Here is a 21,532-nt window from a genome sequence, read left to right as displayed (position 1 = left end):
AAAGTTCTAAACACTTCAATTTATTGGGAAAGGAACTCTCAGCTCTCCAGCCAGCCAAAAGACCTAGAGGTTCCCACCTTACTAACCTTCATACAGTAACAGGAAGCATCACAGATGGAAAACATTATGACTGGTTAAAAAGTCTGAAATGTCATAGTTGATGGAAAAAAATATGATTGGATGGAAGTCTGGAATGTAGAGCTAGCAACAACCCCTCCTTCCAGCTGGTTGTTATGGAAAGCTCATTGGTTCTATCCACCTGCATGGCTAGTTTATGTCATAGCAATAACAGATTAGACTTTCTTGAAGCACAGTGTTTCAGAGATAATGAATTCCTGGCTCCCACCTGCATCTTGCAAGGCTTATTAGCAAGCTAACAGATCTCCCTTAATTGTATATGGGTATGTAAGGCTTGTTAGTAAGATAAAGGATCTCCCTGAATTGTGTGTGGGCATAAGATATGTAGAAATAATACATTTCTTTGAATTAAGATGATTTGTAAGACAGCTAAACTTTTTAATTTAATTCAGAGAGGGAAACTGAACTTCTGAATTTAAAGGCAAAAAAAAATGTTACTTGGAAAATTTTACATGTTGGTGGTGATATAGAATAGAATCAATTGCAAAATGGAATCAGAATCAATTTGATTTTTTTTTCAATTCCCTTTGATCAACGGAAGACAATGTCTCCTATAGATCACTTATCTATAAGCTAATCCTACAAAATTTTTAACATAATAATTACCAGTAGAACACACCAACAAATGCTTTTCTGGTACAAGTTTAGAATAGTTTTTAATACAGCAACTAAGGCAAAGCTTAAAAAGACAGAGAGTAATAAGAGCTCTCTGGCTAACAGTCTGGCTAATGGGGTCCCCTAAGGCAGGTAGTTGTATTTCTCCTATAACTTATTGGATCTTATTTATGTAGGTTTGTCACAATTTCTATTGACTGGTTAATATAAGAACAAGATTAATTAATCAGAGTACACACCATAGCAAGAATATCTAAAAACATGGACTAATTTTAGGGGAGAGATTTACATATTATCAAGGTAAGCAAGAAAATTAAGCAAACATAGATACCATGATACTAAAAGCCAAAATAATAGAATAATGATCAGAGACAGTAAATAATATCAAGTCTGCCTGGGAGCTGGTAACCCACACAAAATCCATTTATTCAGCACACTTCATCTTGGATCCCAGATATCCCAGATCCAGGATCTGCTGGATATTCTGGCCTCATTATCAGGGCAACTCAGAAGGGGACTTCTCTTCAAAGATATGCTTCTCTGGTTCTAGGTCACTTACAGAGATTTCTAAGCAATTCTGCTCAGATCTACCAGTAACAGATCTCAAGACAAATACAACCTTTAAAATTTTGCTTTTCTAATAACTAGTTTATGTGGTGAAAACTAACTTTATTCCAATTAACATGAGAACTTTCAGAACCTCATATTAGTAACCAATAGTTCCTTGAAACATATCATTGCTGTTTCTATCTTAATCTAAACCCTGTTGACACCTCAAACAACAGGGAGCATCTTAAAAAGCATCTATGAGAATCTGACTTATAGAACAAGCTCTTCTGGTTAAAAGTTTAATATTTTACCAAAGTAAGCATGTAAACCAAGATGAAGAGTATTTTTCTTTGGCATTGACTCCATTATCATTTAACTTTTTAAGATTGGCATTCATTAATTTGATTTTTGATTTAAGCCTCATTCAATTTTACAACTTGTAACTTCCCCATGACATAAATTTGCATATTATATAGATATACTTAAGAAACAAAAAACTAAATATTTTGAAATGCCAAAGAAGGCAGAACTCTGAAACTTTTAAATTAAGCATTTAAAATGAAACAAAGCAAAATAAAAATGGCTGATTTGTGCAAATGGTACACTTTTATATATAACATCCTAAACTCAGTTTTTAAAATGTATTGTATTAGAATGTACTCAAAGCCTGTATATTCCATTAGAATAATTTATATTCAACATATATAATTATCTGATCTTGTTACTTCCTCAAAAATTTCCATTCCTCTAAATGTCTTCCTTAGGAGGATGAGATGCATTAGGGATCTGATCTTTAAAAAGAGGCTTAAACAAGAGGGCTCTTTATAAGTAAACAATACCCCCCCCCCAGGTTCATTGACTATACAAATTGACTTATACAAAAGTGCTTATTTAACTTCAATTGTAACATGTAACAGAAGATTTGGGATGGAACATATAAATAAACTAAGTATTTTGTGAGAGATGAAGTTCAATAAGATGGTGTACTCCTCTCAATGAATCACTAAGATGGAGTCAGAGAGCCTTTTGATCAAAACAAGTTAAGTTTCATGTCCCTAGCTTAGGCCTCATTTCCTCACATCCACATCAGTAGGGCATGACAAGGAACATGATGATGGGCTATTCCTTTAAAAGGCTAGCAGGATATGCAAATAGGATTGAAACAGTCCTTGTTTTGATTGGTTAAAACCCACTTGAATAATTAGGATAATAGACTTTGTAAATTGAACATCTAATTACCTAGTTTATGAGATAAGATTATAACTCTTTAGTAACCAGTCAATGGTGAATGTGGGGAGAGACCATCTTTGCTGTTAGGGACTAATATAAAAGAAGCCTATGTTGCACCATGCTTTGTATTTACTGGCTGTAACATTTGTAACATTGGCTCGTAAGTACCCATTCTCACAAGGATAAAATAAAAGAGCCTTTGCCACATTAACGAGGAGTTTGAGATTCTTTTGAATAAGTGGTTATTCCTCTCATATTTAATCTCAGATTGTATATAAAGTGCAGTATTTATATATGTATATACATATATACTTCAGGATATGCTTTGCACACACATGTTCATCCAAAATTAAATATTAAACCTAAAACTAGATTTCCTTTTGAGGTTACACAAAATAGTTCATAAATTACTCTCCTCTAAGATAATTAAATGAAAACACTTTTCATTAAAACAAACAGATGATGTTTCCCATTTTAACTTTACTAATTCCTGAATTCAAATCTGGCCTCAAATGCTTTACTGGCTGTGTGATCCTGAGCAAGTCACTTAACCTTGTTTGCTTTAACTTCCTCATCTATAAAGTAAACACTCCAGTACCTTTGTCAAGAAAACCCTAAATGGGGCCATGAATAGTCTTGACTGAACTGAAAACAACTGAACAACAAAAACTGAAAATTAATGGATTTAAATATTTGTCCCACAAACTTCTTCATTTTGTCTAATTATTCACACATTTTTTGGATATTTCAAGGACCTTATCTTTACCCAAATATATAACTTTTAGCAAGGGGATGATGAGCACAAGAACAAATTTACTTAGCTGCCTAAAAATTCAGATTGAGTATTGACACATATTACATTTTATTTTAAAGTTACAGCTTTACCTACTCTGGTTAGAGAGATTTGCTATGAAAGAAAAAAATAGGGGCATGGTTGTAAAGGCTTCAAGACTGGTCTTTAGACCTAAGCCTAAGGACATAGAATAACTCAGCATAGGTAGAATAAGATAAATCATGCTTAGTTCTATTTGATTCAGTCTTTCAGTTACTATTTGGAACAGCCAATCATATAGAAAAGTTCCATATCATTCACAGGGAAATATTCCTAGTTGGTAAAGAAATCACACAAAGGGGAAACCAAGTCAAGAGGATTCTACCTTAGTCCAAGCCAAGGTCATCCCCTCAAACTTTCTTAGGCATAGACATCCATTCTTTAATAATTCTTAAGCTGAACTCACTTGAATAGCTAGTGGATTTCCCTTAAATAGTAGGTTATTGACATAATCAATCATTCATTCAAAACTCATAACAATATTAGCTTACAGTCCCACAAGATTTCACCTTAAATAAGAAAGTTTTACAAAACATATCTTAGATTTGGATACAGTAATTACTATTCTTATATTGTGTAATAAGTTAATTAGCAATAAACGTTTATCAGGTCTTTTTAAAAAATTCATCATTCTTTTCTTCTTTTTTAAAAAAACTCATCCTCGTGTAAAAAATCAGTCATTAGAAATTAAGAAAATAATTACATTCTGGAATTCCATAGAGGGATTTCACTTCAAACTCGAAGAGATACCTTAAAGCTCTTCCTAGCTGTGTGACCCTGGGTAAGTCCCTTAACCTCCATTGTCCAGCCCTTATCACTCTTCTGCCTTGAAACCAATAAATAGTATTCCTTGAGAGCCTTCCAGTGGTCTCTCTGAAGGTGAGGGCTTACTCCGTCTAGATGTGACAATCCAGTAGAGTAATGGAGATGAGAAACACTGTGTGCTCAGGCCCACATGTATAGGCATCACACAGTGTTCTACCATAGCATAGAGGTTCATTTATTATGCAGGCTTGTGATTACAAACTTCTTTGGCACACAATCAATTTTCTACATATGTGTTTCCATAGTACTTAACAACAGATACATAGCCTAAGGAGATAGTCAATGAAACATTGTTGCTATAAATGAATGACATAAACAGGGTGATCTGTGATCTAGAGGTTAGTTCTCCCTGACTTAAGGAGAATCACTGTTACTTTTGGTCAGCTTTCACAATCAATCACAATTACTTAGGAGATGGGTAACAAAATATTTCATAGCTAGGTACATGTTAGAGGGCAATTTAATGACAGACCAGGTTTTCCTCAATTTACAAGTTCTATTTTCTTGTGTTACTTTAAAGCACCTGGCAATGTTGCCTGGTTTCTGTCCATAAACAGAATTCAGTGGAGTGTGTCTTGAGAGTGATTGATGTTCTTGGCTTGCCTGGCTTGTAATGGGAATGAAAGTTACTCTGTGAAGAGGGAAAGGAGGAGGGTAATGGGTAATGATCTCTAGGTTTTAATTCTGTTAACATAATCTTTTAGGGTAATAATCTGGGGGCATTAAAGTGGGATATATGTGTGTTAACCCTATAAATCTTTGCACTCATATTATTTATCCTGTATTGGGGAGGGAACAATAATCATAACAATTCTATTAGAGAGATAAGTCACACAAAGGAGGGTTCCTTATTTTCCAGAAAGTCACTTTGCAACTCTGGAACTCACATGTGACCATGTCAGACAGTGTGGGCTTGATGGCTTCCCACAAATATTAATTCTAAGATGGAAGGTAAAGGTTTAAAAAAAAATTCAGAGGGAAAAAAAAGAAATCACTGGCTAAGTATTATAAATCTCCAGACTAACAAAATATCCATCTTTTAAGGTACTGCATATTAACCCCTTAAGGAAAGAAACTTGAAGAATGGAGTCCATAGAGATTAAATTGGCTCAAGATATAACTTCAAAACATATTATTTAGCAGATACAGTTTCATAATTTTCATAAGTGATAGCCATATAATCTTAGCTAAAACTCACACTTTACTCTAAGCAAGCTTGCAAATTACCACCACCATACTTTACAAAGAAAAGAAGAGATCCTAGTTTTTCAATAAACCAATTCATTGACTAGTAATTTCACAACACTCAGCAATTTCTGGCACAGAACTTAAAAGATTTTATGACTTTACTCAAGCAGATGGTCCCAAGAAACTTGGCAAGTTAACCAATAAGGAAATTTTACAAGATCATCTTCCCTCCCCCCCACACACACATTATGTTATTACTATTCTCTTTTTAAACATGCCCAATTAAATATTTGAGAGGTTTTAACATTATAACAATAGCCTCAAATGATAATAATTTCATAGTATCCAAATTAAAAGGAGTTAAATTCTCTAATGACACAAGTTTATCGTCCTCTTATCAGCATTTGTTATGCAATGGTTTCCCAGAATATACAATACAAGAAAATTTAGAAACACAATATCATGTAAAAAAAAACTTGATATAGACAACAATTCAGTAAAATGCATTTCCAAATTATCATATATAGAAAATCATCAGTTTTGTCACTTTTAGTATTTTATACTCATGGGGGATAGCTTAAGTGGTTCCGTGAATTGAGAGCCAGGTCTAGAAACAGGAGGTCCTAAGTTCAAATCTGGCCTCAGACACTTCTTAGCTGTGTGACCCTGGGCAAGTCACTAAACCCTCATTGCCTAGCCCTTACCACTCTTCTGCCTTGGAACCAATACACAATATTGATTCCAAGATGGAAGGTAAAGGTTTGAAAAAAATTCACTATGGATCAATTGTATTCAATTAAAGTAATAACAATAATTTAACATTTATAGAGAGCTTACCATATTCCAAGTCTTGTGTCAAACACTTTACAATCATGTGATTCTCACAACAACCCTGGGAGATGAATGCCATTTTTATCCCTTTAGTAAACTGAAGTAAAGGGAGATTACATTACTTGCCTAAAATTACATAGCCAACACATTTACGGATTGGATCTCATACCTTATGTTTTCCTCAATCCAGACTCTTTCAGCATTTTACCTTAATGCCAAACCACTTAAAATTTAGTTTTAGGACAAATCTTTACCATGTCAAATCTAGATTTAAAATCACAAAATCAAAATCTCAATTTTCCTTGAAGGGCCATGTTCTCCAAGGACTTCACATTATAGTGTTCACTGTTCTGAAATGGTCTCCTACCAAAGATTTAAGGTACCTTGTATTTTCATCCCCTTCTTTAGGGACCATGAGAATTTTATATTCATTATGTTTTATTATTAGTTATTATTAGTTATTAATTTATTATATATAGATTATATCTAAATTTTTTAATTAATATAGTTATATTCATAACTAAAATTTACTCTTTTAGTGGTCCTTTAAGGACAGAATTTTAGTGTACTATCTTTAAATAATTTAATATTACAAATATATTACTATACTTTCCATATCATAAGGAATAACTATATTTCTCATGTCCTTATCTCAAGAAATCAAAACCCTTCCTTAAAAACTCCAAGCCCCATTTTGATTTCAAACTCTACTTGCTTAAACTTTTTCTCTTCTCTGTCTATATCTCTCCAGTGGACTTTAGTTTTTTGTTATTGAGTAATTTTCAATTGTGTCTGACTCTTTGTGACTCCATTTGGGTTTTTTTTTTTATAAAGATACTAGAATAGTTTGTCATTTCCTTCTCATTTTACAGATGAGAAAGCTGAGGCAAACAGGGTTAAGAGGTTTGCCCAGGGTCACAGGGCTATTTTGTTCTGTGAAAACGTCCTCTTTGTGTTCCCTAAAAGTCAACAAAAGTGAAGCTTAAAAAAATTTTTGAATCTTCCTGACTCCAGACCTCAGTTCTATCCACTGCACTACTTTGGTACCTTGGACTTTGATTAAAGCCCTTTAATTGTTCTCCTTTAATATAGTGAGCCAGAAATATTCCTATACTTCCTTCTATCTGCTCAATTCCTCTAATCTTTATTTCCCAATCATATCCCAAATTTACCCATTGAACTAATCTTTACTCCACTGAGTTTTCTCTTAACAATTTTAGCACAAAGTTATACAACACCAAGCAATTGCAATATTTACCCCAGTGTTTAAGTTCTGTTATATTTTTCATTGAAATTACACAATGCACTTTTCCAAATTAAATTTTATTCACATTCAATTTGTTCCGTTAAATAATCTTCTCTTTCTATGGGCAGGAAATAGTGCAGTTCTTAAAAAAAAAAAAAAGGGTAAATTGGTTAAGAGACTTAACCCAAACTGACTTCCTCTTTTTTAACCTTTAGTTTTGGTATATTGAGTAGTTTCTCAGGGGTATAACTCTCCCGGGGAGTGAGGTGGAAATGTTGGTTCAAACATTCCTTTCCTTTGTTCTTTCTCTCATTATATATCAATGATGATCTTCTTATGTTCATTTATACACTTCTTGTGCCATCTAGGGAAGAAAACAGACATATTTCATTTCTGTCATGAACTTATTAACAAAAACAGTGTTGATAATTTCAAAATGTGTAGGAATTTCATTTTCTTCTTGACCAAGTTACTTGAAATCTATTCCAATTAATAATCAAATAAAAGAGTCTAACATAATTTACAACAAAATTTGTAATTTCAAACATACACAAGTCAATAATTGCTTCTTAAAGTGATAGTGCTTAACTTTAATTTGTAATACTCCCAAGTACCAAATTAAAAGTTCTTATAAACCATTTTTAATTTTTCCCTGATTTAACATACTTTTCATGAACCAGGAAAGACTTAATAATAGATAGTTACTAACTGCAATAGTTATTCAAAATGTGAACTGCAAACTTTTTTCTTCACTTTGGAATTTCACTGTTAGTACTTTCAAACTATATTTAATTCTCTTTTCTTTAATCAGTGAAATTCTCATTCCTCTACACTAAAACAATAAATCTGTCACTTTCCAAGCAAAGAGTGATAAGAGACCTAAATGCTGTTTCCCTTCGGCTTTTGGTTTTATTTCTTTGTTAATTAATTAATATAGAATATTTTTCTATGGTTACATGATTCATATTATTTTCCTCCTCACTATTCTCCCCCCCACCCCCGCTGACGAACAATTCCACTGGGTTTTACATGTATCATTGTTCAAAATCTATTTCCATGTTATTCATATTTGCAATAGAGTGAGCTTTTGAAGCCAAAACCCCAAATCATATATCCCCATGTGATCAATCATATGTTTTTCTTCTGAGTTTCTACTCCTACTGTTCTTTCTCTGGATGTGGATAGCATTCTTTCTCATAAATTCCTCTGGATTGTCCTGGGTCTTTGCACTGCTACGGGTAGAAAAGTCTATTACATTTGATTGTCACAATGTGTCTGTCAGTCCCCATGTACAATGTTCTCCTGGTTCTGCTTCTTTTGCTCCACATCACTTCCTGGAGGTTGTTCTAGTTCACATAGAAATCCTCCAGTTCATCATTCCTTTCAGCACAATAGTATTCCATCACCATCAGATACCACAATTTGTTCAGTCATTCTTCAATTGATGGACCCTCATTTTTTGTCACTACAGAGAGCATGGCTATAAAGATTTTTTTTAAACCCTTACCTTCCGTCTTGGAGTCAATACTGTGTATTGGCTCCAACGCAGAAGAGTGGTAAGGGCTAGGCAATGGGGGTCAACTGACTTGCCCAGGGTCACACAGCTGAGAAGTGTCTGAGGCCAGATTTGAACCTAGGACCTCCCGTCTCTAGGCCTGGCTCTCAATTCTCTGAGCTACCCAGCTGCCTCCTATAAAGATTTTTTTACACAGATTTTTCCTTATTATCTCTTTAGGGTACAAACCCCCAGCAGTGGTATTGCTAAATGAAAGGGTAGGCATTTTTAAAGCCCTTTTGGTATAGTTCCTAATTGCCTGCCAGAATGGTTGGATCAATTCACAACTCTACCAGCAATGTATTAGTGTCCCAATTTTGCCACATTGTAAAGATAATTTTAGAGTTGTGACTTAAAAATCTAAATTAATTGATTGCCAGGGAATAATCCCAAATAAAATACCCAAGTCAGGCTGGAAATTTATGGTAATTTTAATTAATATAGAGGGAAGGATTTAAGGAGAAAGAGGGAAGAGGGTATAGGATTTCTTGTGCCTGGCCTGTGCCAGGAGGGAGTTCAAGATCTCCACTTAGGTCTCTGAAGGAGATTAGAGGCTTCTAAGAGGATGAAGTTTGGAAAGTAAAGGAGGAAAAACTCATCCAGAAACTCACCACCAAACCGGACAATAGCTATAGCTACACCAACATGCCAAAAGGCCCAGCACACTGGCACCAGCCAACTCTCTGCCACCAAAGGTACCAGAGAGAGGAAATGGCGCAAAATATATAGACCTTTTACTCTTGTGTCCCATCCTCTAAATTTTCACGTCTACTAATTATATCAGAGGCTTTTCTCCAGGACTGCCCATTCTTTAGTTCTCATCTTCTTTGATTAGATTATATCTTTTGAGTTACTTAGCACTTCTTTGTTAAGTTCACCTTTTGTTAGTTACTTTACATTTTTGTGATTAATTTACCCTTTATAGTTACTTAACACATTTTTGTAGTAAGATCTAAAAATAGACTTAGCTTAAAGTTCTAGCTTCACTATAAAATAAGAACTAATTACCTTCATTGTTCAATCAGGAGATTACAACTTTATCTTCACCATAAAGTAAGATCTAAGTAGGGTGGAGTAATTTAAAGTTCACAACATCCCCTCCAAAATTTACCACTTTCCTTTGCTGCCATATTGACCAGCCTGATAGGGGAGAACACTTTTTCATGTGATTATTGATCATTTTCATTTCTTCATCTGAAAACTGCCTATTAATATCCCTTGACCAATGTCAAATGGCAAATGGCTTAATTTTTTGTAAATTTGTTGTAGCTCCTTATAAATTTGGGAAATTAAACATTTTTCAGAGAGTTTTCTTATTAAATTTTTCCCATTTTGTTACTTTCCTTCTAATTTTGGTTGCATTGGTTTCATTTGTACAAAACCTTTTTAGACTACTATAATCAAAATAATTCCTTTTACATTTTGTAATTTTCTCTATCTCTTTCTTAGTCTTAAATTCTTTCCCATATATCTGACAGGTATACTATGCTATGTTCACCCAATTTATTTATAATTTCCCACTTTATATTTAATTTATTTACCCATTTTGAATTTTTCTTGGTATAGGATGTAAGATGTTGATATAAACATAATTTTTCAAATACTTTTTTCCAGTTTTCCGAGCAGTTTTTGTCAAATAGTGAGTTCTTGTCCCCAAAGCTGGGATCTTTGGGTTTATCATAAACTGTCTTGCTGAAGTCACTTACCCCAAGTCCATTCCACTGATCCTCCCTCCTCTTAGCCAGTATCATGTTGTTTTGATGACCACTGCTTTATAGTACAGTTTAAGTTCTTGTACTGCTAGGCCATCATCCTTCACATTTTTTTCATTATTTCCCTTGATATTCTTGATCTTTTGTTCTTCCAGATGAAATTTGTTATAATTTTTTCTAATTCTATAAAAAAGTTTCTTGGAAGTTTGACAGGTATGACACTGAATAAGTAAATTTATTTAGGTAGTATTATCATTTTTATCATATTAGTTCAGCCTATCCATGAGCAATTAACATTTTTCCAATTATTTACATCTAGTTTTAATTGTGTGGAAAGTGTTTTGTAGTTGTGTTCATATAATTCCTGTGTTTGTCTTGGCAAATAGATTTCTAAATATTTTATATTGTCTAGAGTGATTTTAAATGGAGTTTCTCTTTCTAACTCTTGCTCCTGAATGGTGTTGGAAATACATAGAAATGCTGATGATTTAAGTGGGTTAATTTTTACCCTGCAACTTTGCTAAAGTTAATTATTTCCAATAACCTGTTATTTCTGTTGTTTTGGTTATTGATATAGTCAATTATGGAAATGGTTTTCCTAATATTATCCTTCCTGGTCATAATGAGTAATTCTTTTGATAACTTGCTGGAGTCTTTTTGCTAGTATTTTAAGATTTTTGCATCTATGTTCATTAAGGAGATTGATCTGTAGTTTTCTTTCTCTGTTTTTTGTCTGCCTGGCTTTGGAATCAGTATCATATTTGTGTCATACAAAGAGTTTGGTAAGACTTCTTTGCTTTTTTTGTCAAATAGTTTCTAGAGTATTGGGATTAGTTGTTTTTTAAATGTTTGATAAAATTCACTTGTGAATCCATCTGGCCCTGTGATTTTTTTTTTCTTAAGGAGTTCCTTGATGGCTTATTCAATTTCTTTTTCTGAGATGGAATTATTTAAGTATTCTATTTCCTCTTTTGTTAATCTAGGCATTTTATATTTTTTAAGTATTCACCCATTTCACCTAGGTTATCATATTTACTGCTATATAATTGGGAAAATATATTTCTTAATAATTAGCTTAAATTCCTCTCCACTAGAGGTGAGATCACCCTTTTCATTTTTGATACTGTTAATTTTATTCTCTTCTTTTTAAAAATTAGATTACCTAATACTTTATCTATGTTATTTGTTTTTTTCAAAGTACCAGCTCCTAGTCTTATTTGTTAGTTCAAAAGTTCTTTTACTTTTATTAATTTCTTCTTTGATTTTTAGGATTTCCAATTTAGTTTTTATCTGGGGATTTCTAATTTGTTCTCTTTCTAGCTTTTTAATTTGCATGCCCAATTCATTGATTCCCTCCCTCTTTATTTTATTAATATAGGCATTTATGGATATAAAATTTCCTTAGTACTACTTTGGCTGTATCCCATAGATTTTGATATGTTGTTTCCCCATTGTCATTCTTTTCAATGAAATCAGTAAGGGTTTCTATGGATTATTCTTTGACCCACCAGTTTTGAATAATTAGATGACTAAGTTTCCAATTAATTTAAATTTGTCTCTCCATGAGCCCTTATTATGATTTTTATCACATTATGATCTGAAAAAATTCATTCATTATCTCTGCTTTTCTTCATTTGTTTACCATATTTTTATGAACTAGTACCTGGTCAATCTTTCCATGTGTAACATGTGCTTCTGAAAAGCACATTCCTTTTTATCCCTATTCACTTTTGTCCAGATACCTATTAGCTCTAATTTTCCCAATATTTAAATTACTTCCCTTACTTCTTATTTATTTTTTGGTTCAAACTATATAGTTCTGATAGGGGAAGGTTAAGGTCCCCCACTAATATGGTTTTACTATCTATTTCCTCCTTAAACTCCTTTAATTTCTCCTTTAAAAATCTAGATGTTATATCATTTGGTACATGTATGTTAAATAGTAGTATTTATACTGCCTTTTACCAAGATGTAATTACCATCCTTATCTCTTTTAATCAAATGTATTTTTACTTTAGCTTTGTCTCAGATCATGATTGCCACTCCTGCCTTCTTTGTCTCAGTAGCAGCCCAATAGATTTTGCTCCAGCCTCTTACCTTTACCCTGTGTATGTCTACTTGCCTCATGTCTTGTGGACAACATATGGTAGGATTCTGGTTTTTCATCCATTCTTCTATCCTCTTCCATTTTATAGGTGAGTTCATCCCATTCACATTCATAGTTATGACCATTGTCTGTGTCCTCCCTCAACTTTTGGTTTTGTTCACATTTTTCTTTAAAATGAATTCTACAGAGAGATAAAACTCAATAAAACATTTAAAAATTTTTAGACTACAATTTGGAAATCCATAGTAAAGAACTTACATTTTGTTTTCTGATTATTTATGATGCCATAAATTTCTGCAGTTTGGGGGAAAGATCCCCATTCTTATTATAAGTTTTTCATCTGCCTCTCTGACTTGGCCAGGTTCAGGAAGAAAGAAATTCTCTCTTATCAAATATTTCATTGATCAAATATATGCCCATGCCAAACAATGTTTTACTTGCCTTTGATGAAAATGGGTATATGTGTATTAGCTGTAAGGGTTGAAGTTTACAGAAATGGTATTTAGTGCTATAATTTGATTTTCTATGAAGTATGCATTTCCTGTTTTCCATTGAAATGTTTTATTGCTAAATAAGGGAAAGTGGACATAGAAGCAAGGAGAGGTATATGTGGGACTATGTAAAAGAGCAGTTCTTGGGAAAATGGTCACTTTGGACCTGAACAGGATTAGTGACAAGTACAGATGGAATGGGAAAGAGTATCTATTTTTCTTTGTCTTGCTTCTGTCTTTTTTAAAAGATCCTTTACTTCTCATGATTGTGTTTTAATAATAGATGAATAATATTTCACTCTTGAGATTTATAAGTACAAGGTTATACATGTTGAAAAGTCTGTTTAGTAAAATTTATCTACCCATATTTAAAATGCCTGTGCACTTTGCCATCATGCAATATGTATTCAATAAACATTTAATATCATCCATTATGGACAATCTACTAGGATCTTAGGAAGATACAATGATTGATCAGATTTTATCAGAGCCCTTTAGAACCTTTCTCCATTAGGGATGGTTGGTCTTATACTGCAGATATATATATATATATATATATATATATATATATATATATATATATATATATATATATAGGCAAAATGGTATGGAAGAGGCATTAAGAAAGAGAGAGGATTTACATGACAAGACAAGCATGCAAACCAAAGTAAAGGACCTGATCTGTCAATCAAAGTGAAGATTCCAAAAGCAATGTTCCCAGAAAAGGCAGTTGGAAGCCTGGCCAGAGGAGATGAACTGAAAATTTTCTGCTCTGGGGTTACTGACCACGGGAGAAACCTCTTCTCTGGGATTCCTGACTGAGAGAGACTGGCTTTTTCTGATCTAGGCAGAGAGAGACCTTTGGGAGGGCTTCTAGAATTATTCTGAGGAAAAAATATTTACTTTTGTTGGTGGCTTTGTGTAATTGGAGGAAGAAAGAAGACTTAACAGTTGTCCTCCATCTCTCTGATTGTCTCTGAGTCACATCTGTGACAGGACTGACATTTCCCAAAATCCTCCCAACCCTCAATAAACCCTTTTTCCTTGAGGAAGGATAAGAAAGGAGTTTTCTTCATAAATCTCATAGTCTGGGAGGGGCAAAGCCAAAAGGGCTTCAAGAAGAGGGTGGTTAAGGGAGGTGAAGAAAGGGTAGAGGGTAGGAAATAGTTTGCTCTATTAGTCATCTATAGGCAACCCCAGAGTAACCCCTCTAGCATCTCTCTATCCCTCAGTATCTGAAGAAATATTTCTATCTCCATTTATAACTAGTCACCCTCAGGGTCCTCCTAGTAGTTCTCTCTAGCGATGTAACTAGATTATCTCTTTAATACAATGGGTACCTTTGATGAAAACTTTTAACTTCTCTTAGAATTATTCATGCTGTTGTGTCCCTTCCAAACAACAGGAATATCCACCATTGCTCATTTCACTACTGTCAGAATTGATATACCTTTACTCCACTCGTTCCACTCTAATTTTTTATACACCCTTGGGAAGCTAACTGCTGGCTCCATTTGGAGTGAAAAAAACCTTGTGAATCTGATTCAGGTCCCTTTGACAAAACTTTTGAATATTGTATTTTCTACTTGTGTCTCCAGATTTTAGTTTTTATGTGATTAGTAAAATTCTGTCTTAAGCAAATGGATAAATGGAATTATTTATAATGTAATATATTTTCTATTCAATATTTTCAAATGGAACATGAAAAAATTATGTAGACATGAGGCACATGTGGTCTTCCTGAATTGTTTGTGGGCAATAAAATGTGTAGGGATAATATTTTTCTTTGAATTAAGGTGATTTGTACACAGCTAAATTTTAAGATTTAGAGGGAAAAAACTACTGAGCTCAAAACACAAAGAAATGTAACAAGCAATTTTAGAACCATTTTGGTGACTTGATGTAGAATTAGAATCAATTACAAATGGAATTAGAATCTGATTTTCTCACCAGCAACAAAATTCAAGCCTCTGAGAGGATAAATTATAGGCCCAATGTTATCCATCCAGGAAGTAATCAAATGTGATTTTTGACCCTAGTTTTCTTATTTCATAACCATTGTACAATATGCTATTGTATCTACTACCTAATTCTCTTTCTAGAAATCTTAGACATGGTTCAAGAGAGCATAGCTAAGAGTTGTATATGAAAGTTACAAAGACATTTCAATTTAATTTGAAATAAGAAATTTTTTTTTATTTTTTAGTTTTTTAATTTAATTTTTTTGGTTACAATAATCATTTTATTTCCCTCTCTCTCCTCCACCCACCCTTCCCACAGCTGACACAAAAATTCATTGGGTATTACATGTATCCTTGATCAGAACCTAATTCTATGTTGTTTGTTTGCACTAGGATGTTCATTTAGTGTCTACATCTCAAACCATGTCCCTTCGACCCATATCTTCAAGCAGTTGTTTTTCTTCTGTGTTTTTACTCCCACAATGTTTCCTCTGAATGTGAATAGTGATCTTTCTTGAAGATTCCTCCAAGTTGTTCAGTATCATTGCATTAACACTACTGGAGAAGTTCATTACATTCAATCGTACCACAGTGTACACAGACATCAGTCTCTGTGTACAGTGTTCTCCTGGTTCTGCTCCTCTCACTATGTATGCATCAATTCCTGGAGGTCATTCCAATTCACTTGGAATTCCTTTACTTTATTATTCCTTTGAGCACAATAGTATCCCATCACCAACATATACCACAATTTGTTCAGGCATTCCCCAATTGAAGGCCATCCCCTCATTTTACAACTTTTTGCCACCACAAAGAGTGTAGCTATGAATATTTTTGTACATATCTTTTTCCTTATTATCTCTTTGGGGTACAAACGTAGCAGTGTTATGGCTGGATCAAAGGGCAGACAGTCTTTTAGCGCCCTTTGGGCATAGTTCCAAAATGCCCTCCAGAATGGTTGAATCAATTCACAACTCCACCAGCAATGCATTAATGTCCCAACTTTACCACACCCCCTCCAGCATTCATTACTTTCCTTTGCTGTTATGTTAGCCAATTTGCTAGGTGTGAGGTGATACCTCATAATTGTTTTGATTTGCATTTCTCTAATTACAAGAGATTTAGAACACTTTTTCATGTGCTTATTAATAGTTTTGATTTCTTTATCTGAAAATTGCCTATTCATGTCCCTTGCCCATTTATCAATTGGAGAATGGCTTGATGTTTTGTACAATTGGTTTAGCTCTTTATAAATTTGAGTAATTAGACCTTTGTCAGAGGTTTTTGTAATGAAGATTGTTTCCCAATTTATTGCTTCCCTTATAATTTTGGATGCATTGGTTTGTTTGTACAAAAACATTTAAATTTGATGTAATCAAAATTATTGATTTTACATTTTGTGATTTTTTTCTAGCTCTTACTTGGTTTTAAAGTTTTTTCTTTCCCAAAGATCTGACAAGTATAGTATTCTGTGTTCCCCTAATTTGCTTATAGTTTCCTTCTTTATATTCAGATCATTCATCCATTCTGTGTGAGATGTTGATCCAAACCTAATCTCTCCCAATGTCTTCCAATTTTCCCAGCAGTTTTTATCAAATAGTGGGCTTTGGTCCCCAAAACTGGCATCTTTGGGGTTATCATAGGCTGTCTTGCTGAGGTCATTTACCCCTAGTCTATTCCACTGATCCTCCTTTGTCTCTTAGCCAGTACCAAATTGTTTTGATGACCACTGCTTTATATAGAGATGCAAGTCCTCCTTCCTTTGCATTTTTTTTTCATGATTTCCCTGGATATCCTTGATTCTTTGTTCTTCCAAATGAACTTTGTTATGGTTTTTTCCAATTCAGTAAAAAAAATTTTTGGTAGTTCATTGGGTAAGGCACTAAATAAGTAAATTAATTTGGGTAGGATGGTCATTTTTATTATGTTAGCTCATCCTACCCATGAGCAATCAAGGTTTTTCCAATTATTTAGATCTAGTTTTAATTGTTTGGGGAGTGTTTTGTAGTTGTGTTCATATATTTCCTATGTTTGTCTTGGCAGAAGGATTCCTAAATATTTTATATTGTCTAGAGTAATTTTAAATGGAATGTCTCTTTCTAATTCTTGCTGCTGAAATGGATTGGAGATATATAGAAATGCTGATGACTTATGCGGGTTTATTTTGTATCCTGCAACTGTTGATTATTTCAACTAGCTTTTTGGTTGATTCTCTAGGTTTGTGATTCTCTAGGATTCTTTAAGTAGACCATTATATCATCCACAAAGAGTGATAGCTTGGTCTCCTCATTGCCAATTTTAATACCTTCAATTTCTTTTTCTTCTCTAATTGCTACTGCTAGTGTTTCTAGTACAATGTTAAATAATAGAGGTGATAATGGACATCCTTGTTTCACTCCTGATCTTACTGGGAAGACTTCTAGTTTATCTGCATTGCAGATGATGTTTGCTGATGATTTTAGATATATACTGTTTATTATTTTTAGGAAAGGCCCTTCTATTCCTATACTTTCTAGTGTTTTCAATAGGAATAGATGTTGTATTTTATCAAAGGCTTTTTCTGCATCTATTGAGATAATCATGTGATTTTTGTTGATTTGCTTGTTAAATACAGTCAATTATGTGGATGGTTTTTCTAATATTGAATCATCCTTGCATTCCTGGTATGAATCCTACCTGATCATACTGAATCACCCTCGTGATCACTTGCTGGAGTCTTTTTGCTAGTATCCTATTTAAGATTTTTGCATCTATATTTATTAGGGAAATTGGTCTATAGTTTTCTTTCTGTTTTTGACCTGCCTGGTTTTGGGATCAGTACCATATTTGTGTCTTAAAATGAATTTGGAAGAACACTTTCTTTGCTTATTCTGTCAAATAGTTTGTATAATATTGGGATTAGTTGTTCTTTGAATGTTTGATAGAATTGATTTGTGAATCCATCTGGACCTGGGGATTTTTTCTTAGGGAGTTCTTTGATGGCTTGTTCAATTTCTTTTTTCTGATATGGGGTTGTTTAGGTAATCTATTTCTTCCTGTTAGTCTAGGCAATTTATATTTTTGTAAGTATTCATCCATTTTGATTTCTACTCCTAGTCCTGCCTTTTCTTCTTTCACTATTTCTTTCAACACCAATGTTTGTTTTTAATCAGTCCCCCTAGTTCCCACCCTTATTTTACTTCACTTTCCCTTCTTATTCCCCCCCTTATTTTCTTTGCAGTCTTTTTAAAACTACCCTCCACTCTCTCCCTCCCTTATACTGCTTCCCTCCCCACCAGTCTGTTTGTTACCCTTCTACTCCCCTATAGGGCGAGAATCTATTCTCTGCCCCAGTGGATTGTATTGTTCTTCCCTCTTTCGGACAATTTCAATGCACATAAGAGTTGAGTATTTCTTATCTCCAAACTCTTTACCCTTCCAGTGTATTGATGTTCTCTCCCCTCCTGCCATGATCTTCTTTGTGACATATAAATTTACCCCCTTTTGTTTCTTTTCCCATTTCTTTTAGTATTAACCTCTTTTTTTAGCTCTAGTTAAATATATACATACACATGTATATGTATTTATGCATACCTATATCTATATACCTATTTATTTCTTGTTATTTCATCCTATACAGTTTATCACTGTTCCCTCTAAGTGTAATTCTTCTAGCTGCCCAGGTGACAAGAACAATTTTTAAGGGTTACCAATGACCTCTTTTCTTATAGGGATACATATCCTTTTTAACTTATTGAGTCTCTTAAACAAAAAGTTTTTTTTATAATTGTTTTGTTTTGTTTTTCTTTTTTCCCTTTTTTAAAATTACCTTTTGATGATTCTCTTGAGTTCTGTGCTTGGACATCAAATTTTATGTTCAGGTCTGGTCTTTTCTTTACAAATTCATGGAATGCTTCTATTTTGTTGAATGACCATACTTTCCCCTGTAAGAATATAGTCAGTTTTGCTGGGTAGTTGATTCTTGGTTGTAGACCTAGTTCCCTTACTTTCTGTAATACCATATTCCATGCCTTTTGGTCCTTCAGTGTAGATGCAGCTAGATCCTGTGTTATCCTCACTGTGGTTCCATGATAGTTGAATGACTTCTTCTTGGCAGCTTGTAATATTTTTTCTTTGGTCTGATAGTTCTTGAATTTGGGTATAACATTCCTGGGTGTTGTCAGTTGGGGATTAAGTACAGGAGGTGATCTGTGGATTCTTTCAATCTCTACTTTTCCCTCTTGTTCTAGAATATCGGGGCAGTTTTCTTGAATAATTTCCTGCAGTATTATGTCCAGGTTTTTTCTTTTGTCATGGTCTTCTGGTAGACCAATGATTCTTAAATTGTCTCTCCTTAACCAATTTTCTAAATCTTCTGTTTTGTGAATGAGATTCTTCATATTTTGCTCATTTTTTTCATTCTTTTGGTTTTGTTTTATAAGTGTCCTGCTGCTTTGTGAGGTCATTTAATTCTAGTTGTATTCTGGTTCTTAAAGACTGGATTTCATCCCTGGCTTTTTGGTCATCCTTCTCCTTCTGGTCTGGTTTTCTTTGGAGGTCATCTTTCATCCTCTTTACCTCATCTCTCATCTCCTTTGCCGGATTTTCAAGTTGGTTGATTTTGGATTTCAAGACACTATTTTCTGTTTCCAGATGACTTATCTTAGTTTTTAAGTTCTTTTCCCAATTGTCTTCAGCCTCTCTTAATTGTGTTTTGAATTGCATTTTGAGGTCTTCCACGGCCTGTATCCAATTCGCTGGGATTTATGATTTATCGTTTGATGATTCCTCCCCTTCTGTTCCATTTGTTCTTTGTTTGTTGCCTGTATATAAGCTGTCTTTTGTAATTTCTTCTTTTTTGTTGTTTTCTCATATTTACCCCTTCTTTACTCCCTGTATTTGTCTGTGCTCTTGCTCCTCTCATTTTTTTGATTTTGGGGTTTTCTGTCAGTCTCCCATCTTGGAGCCTTTGATAGAAGATCTCTCACTGCAGTCTGTGAGGGAGGGGTGTTGGATTTTGAACTTCTCTGTCCCCTGGAGGTTTTTGATTGGATTAAAATCCAGCTGTCTATGGGGGAGGGGTGTTGGAACTTGGGCTTCCCTGACCTCTGAAGACTTTTGATGGGATTAATTTTAGCTGGGTTGGACTGGATGTGCTCTGAGGCCAAAACCTCCTGGAAGGCTGGAGCAATATGGAGGGTCTCCGCCTCTGTGACCAGGCTGCCTGCTCTGCGCTCCCTCTTCCTGATGTCAATGAGTCATGGAGAGCAAGAAATAAGGAACTTCTGCATCCTAGGACTTAAATCTTTCCTCTAACCACTATTTTAAGAGACAGTTTATAGATAAACAGTAGGCTTTGTTTGCATTCTTAATCAATCAGAGGGTCTTAAGAAACCAAGCTGTAACTTCAAATTTAATATCAAAACTCTCCCTTTAAAAATCCAAAGCTAATATCGGGGTACTAAAGGAAAGGTTACAGGCTAGTATTAAATGTCCACATTAGATACTTCTAAGGTATATTCTAATTCTTGATGTTGCATGTAATGACACTGATCAGTCAAAAAGATGTGGATTTGAGCCTCAGCTCCAATATTTACTAGTCATATGATCTAGGGCAAATCACTGATTCTGAATTTCAGTAAATTTGGAGGTAAAAGGAAGTTACATTTATAGAATGCTTAAAAGTTTTTGAAAGCTCTCTAAGGGTCAAAGAAAGATGAAAGTATTGTAGTTAGGAAATGCTTTTTAAACTTTAAAACACTATAGAAATTGTTTTAATTTTTGTTTTTTCTTAAATGGAATCTCCCTATTTAGCCCTGGCTAGAAATGCAAGGGCTACTCACTGACCCTATCCTACTTAATGTTTAGCAGGGCTGCTTTAACCTGTTCCATTTTTCTGACCAGAGTGGCTTAGATGCTCCTTGATGACCCCCCTCCTTCCTGGGACTTACCATATTATTGCATAACTTAGTATAAATAACAACAGAAACAGTCTATTACAACTTAGATCCATCTCCCAAGTTCAAAAGATCAGCCAGCCTCAACCTCCTAGACAGTAAGAATTATAGGCCTGCAACACTATATCCAATCTAACAATAAGCACAATTAATAATAGTATTGATACAAACAGGAGACAAAGAAAACAATGGAAGTAAGGGGAAGCGATGAGAAATAAAAAATGGGCATAATGCTAAAAGTTTAAAAGAAAACAGTCTAGGAATTTGACTAAATTTAAAATGTTATTAAATTATTTTTTTGGAAATTTTTATTTAA

At 34.0% G+C, this 21,532-nt stretch overlaps 1 protein-coding gene across 3 annotated transcripts in view; it reads left to right on the top strand.

Moving 5' to 3' along the window:
* Nucleotides 1–236: 236 nt before the first annotated feature.
* Nucleotides 237–21,532, top strand: part of CFAP97 (cilia and flagella associated protein 97) — an 89,831-nt gene continuing 68,535 nt past the window's right edge. The window contains exon 1 of one of the 3 annotated variants that reach the window (XM_007496052.3): nucleotides 237–401. The gene's annotated coding sequence lies outside the window, so the exon portion shown is untranslated. The remainder of the gene's footprint in view (nucleotides 402–21,532) is intronic. The other 2 variants (XR_008912973.1, XM_007496049.3) reach the window with 2 other exon arrangements.

Source organism: Monodelphis domestica, chromosome 6 (genome assembly GCF_027887165.1).
Source record: "Monodelphis domestica isolate mMonDom1 chromosome 6, mMonDom1.pri, whole genome shotgun sequence".
NCBI classification, from domain to species: Eukaryota; Metazoa; Chordata; class Mammalia; order Didelphimorphia; family Didelphidae; genus Monodelphis; species Monodelphis domestica.
Note: the sequence above shows the minus strand (reverse complement) of the source record. Positions and strands in the feature narration are given on the sequence as shown.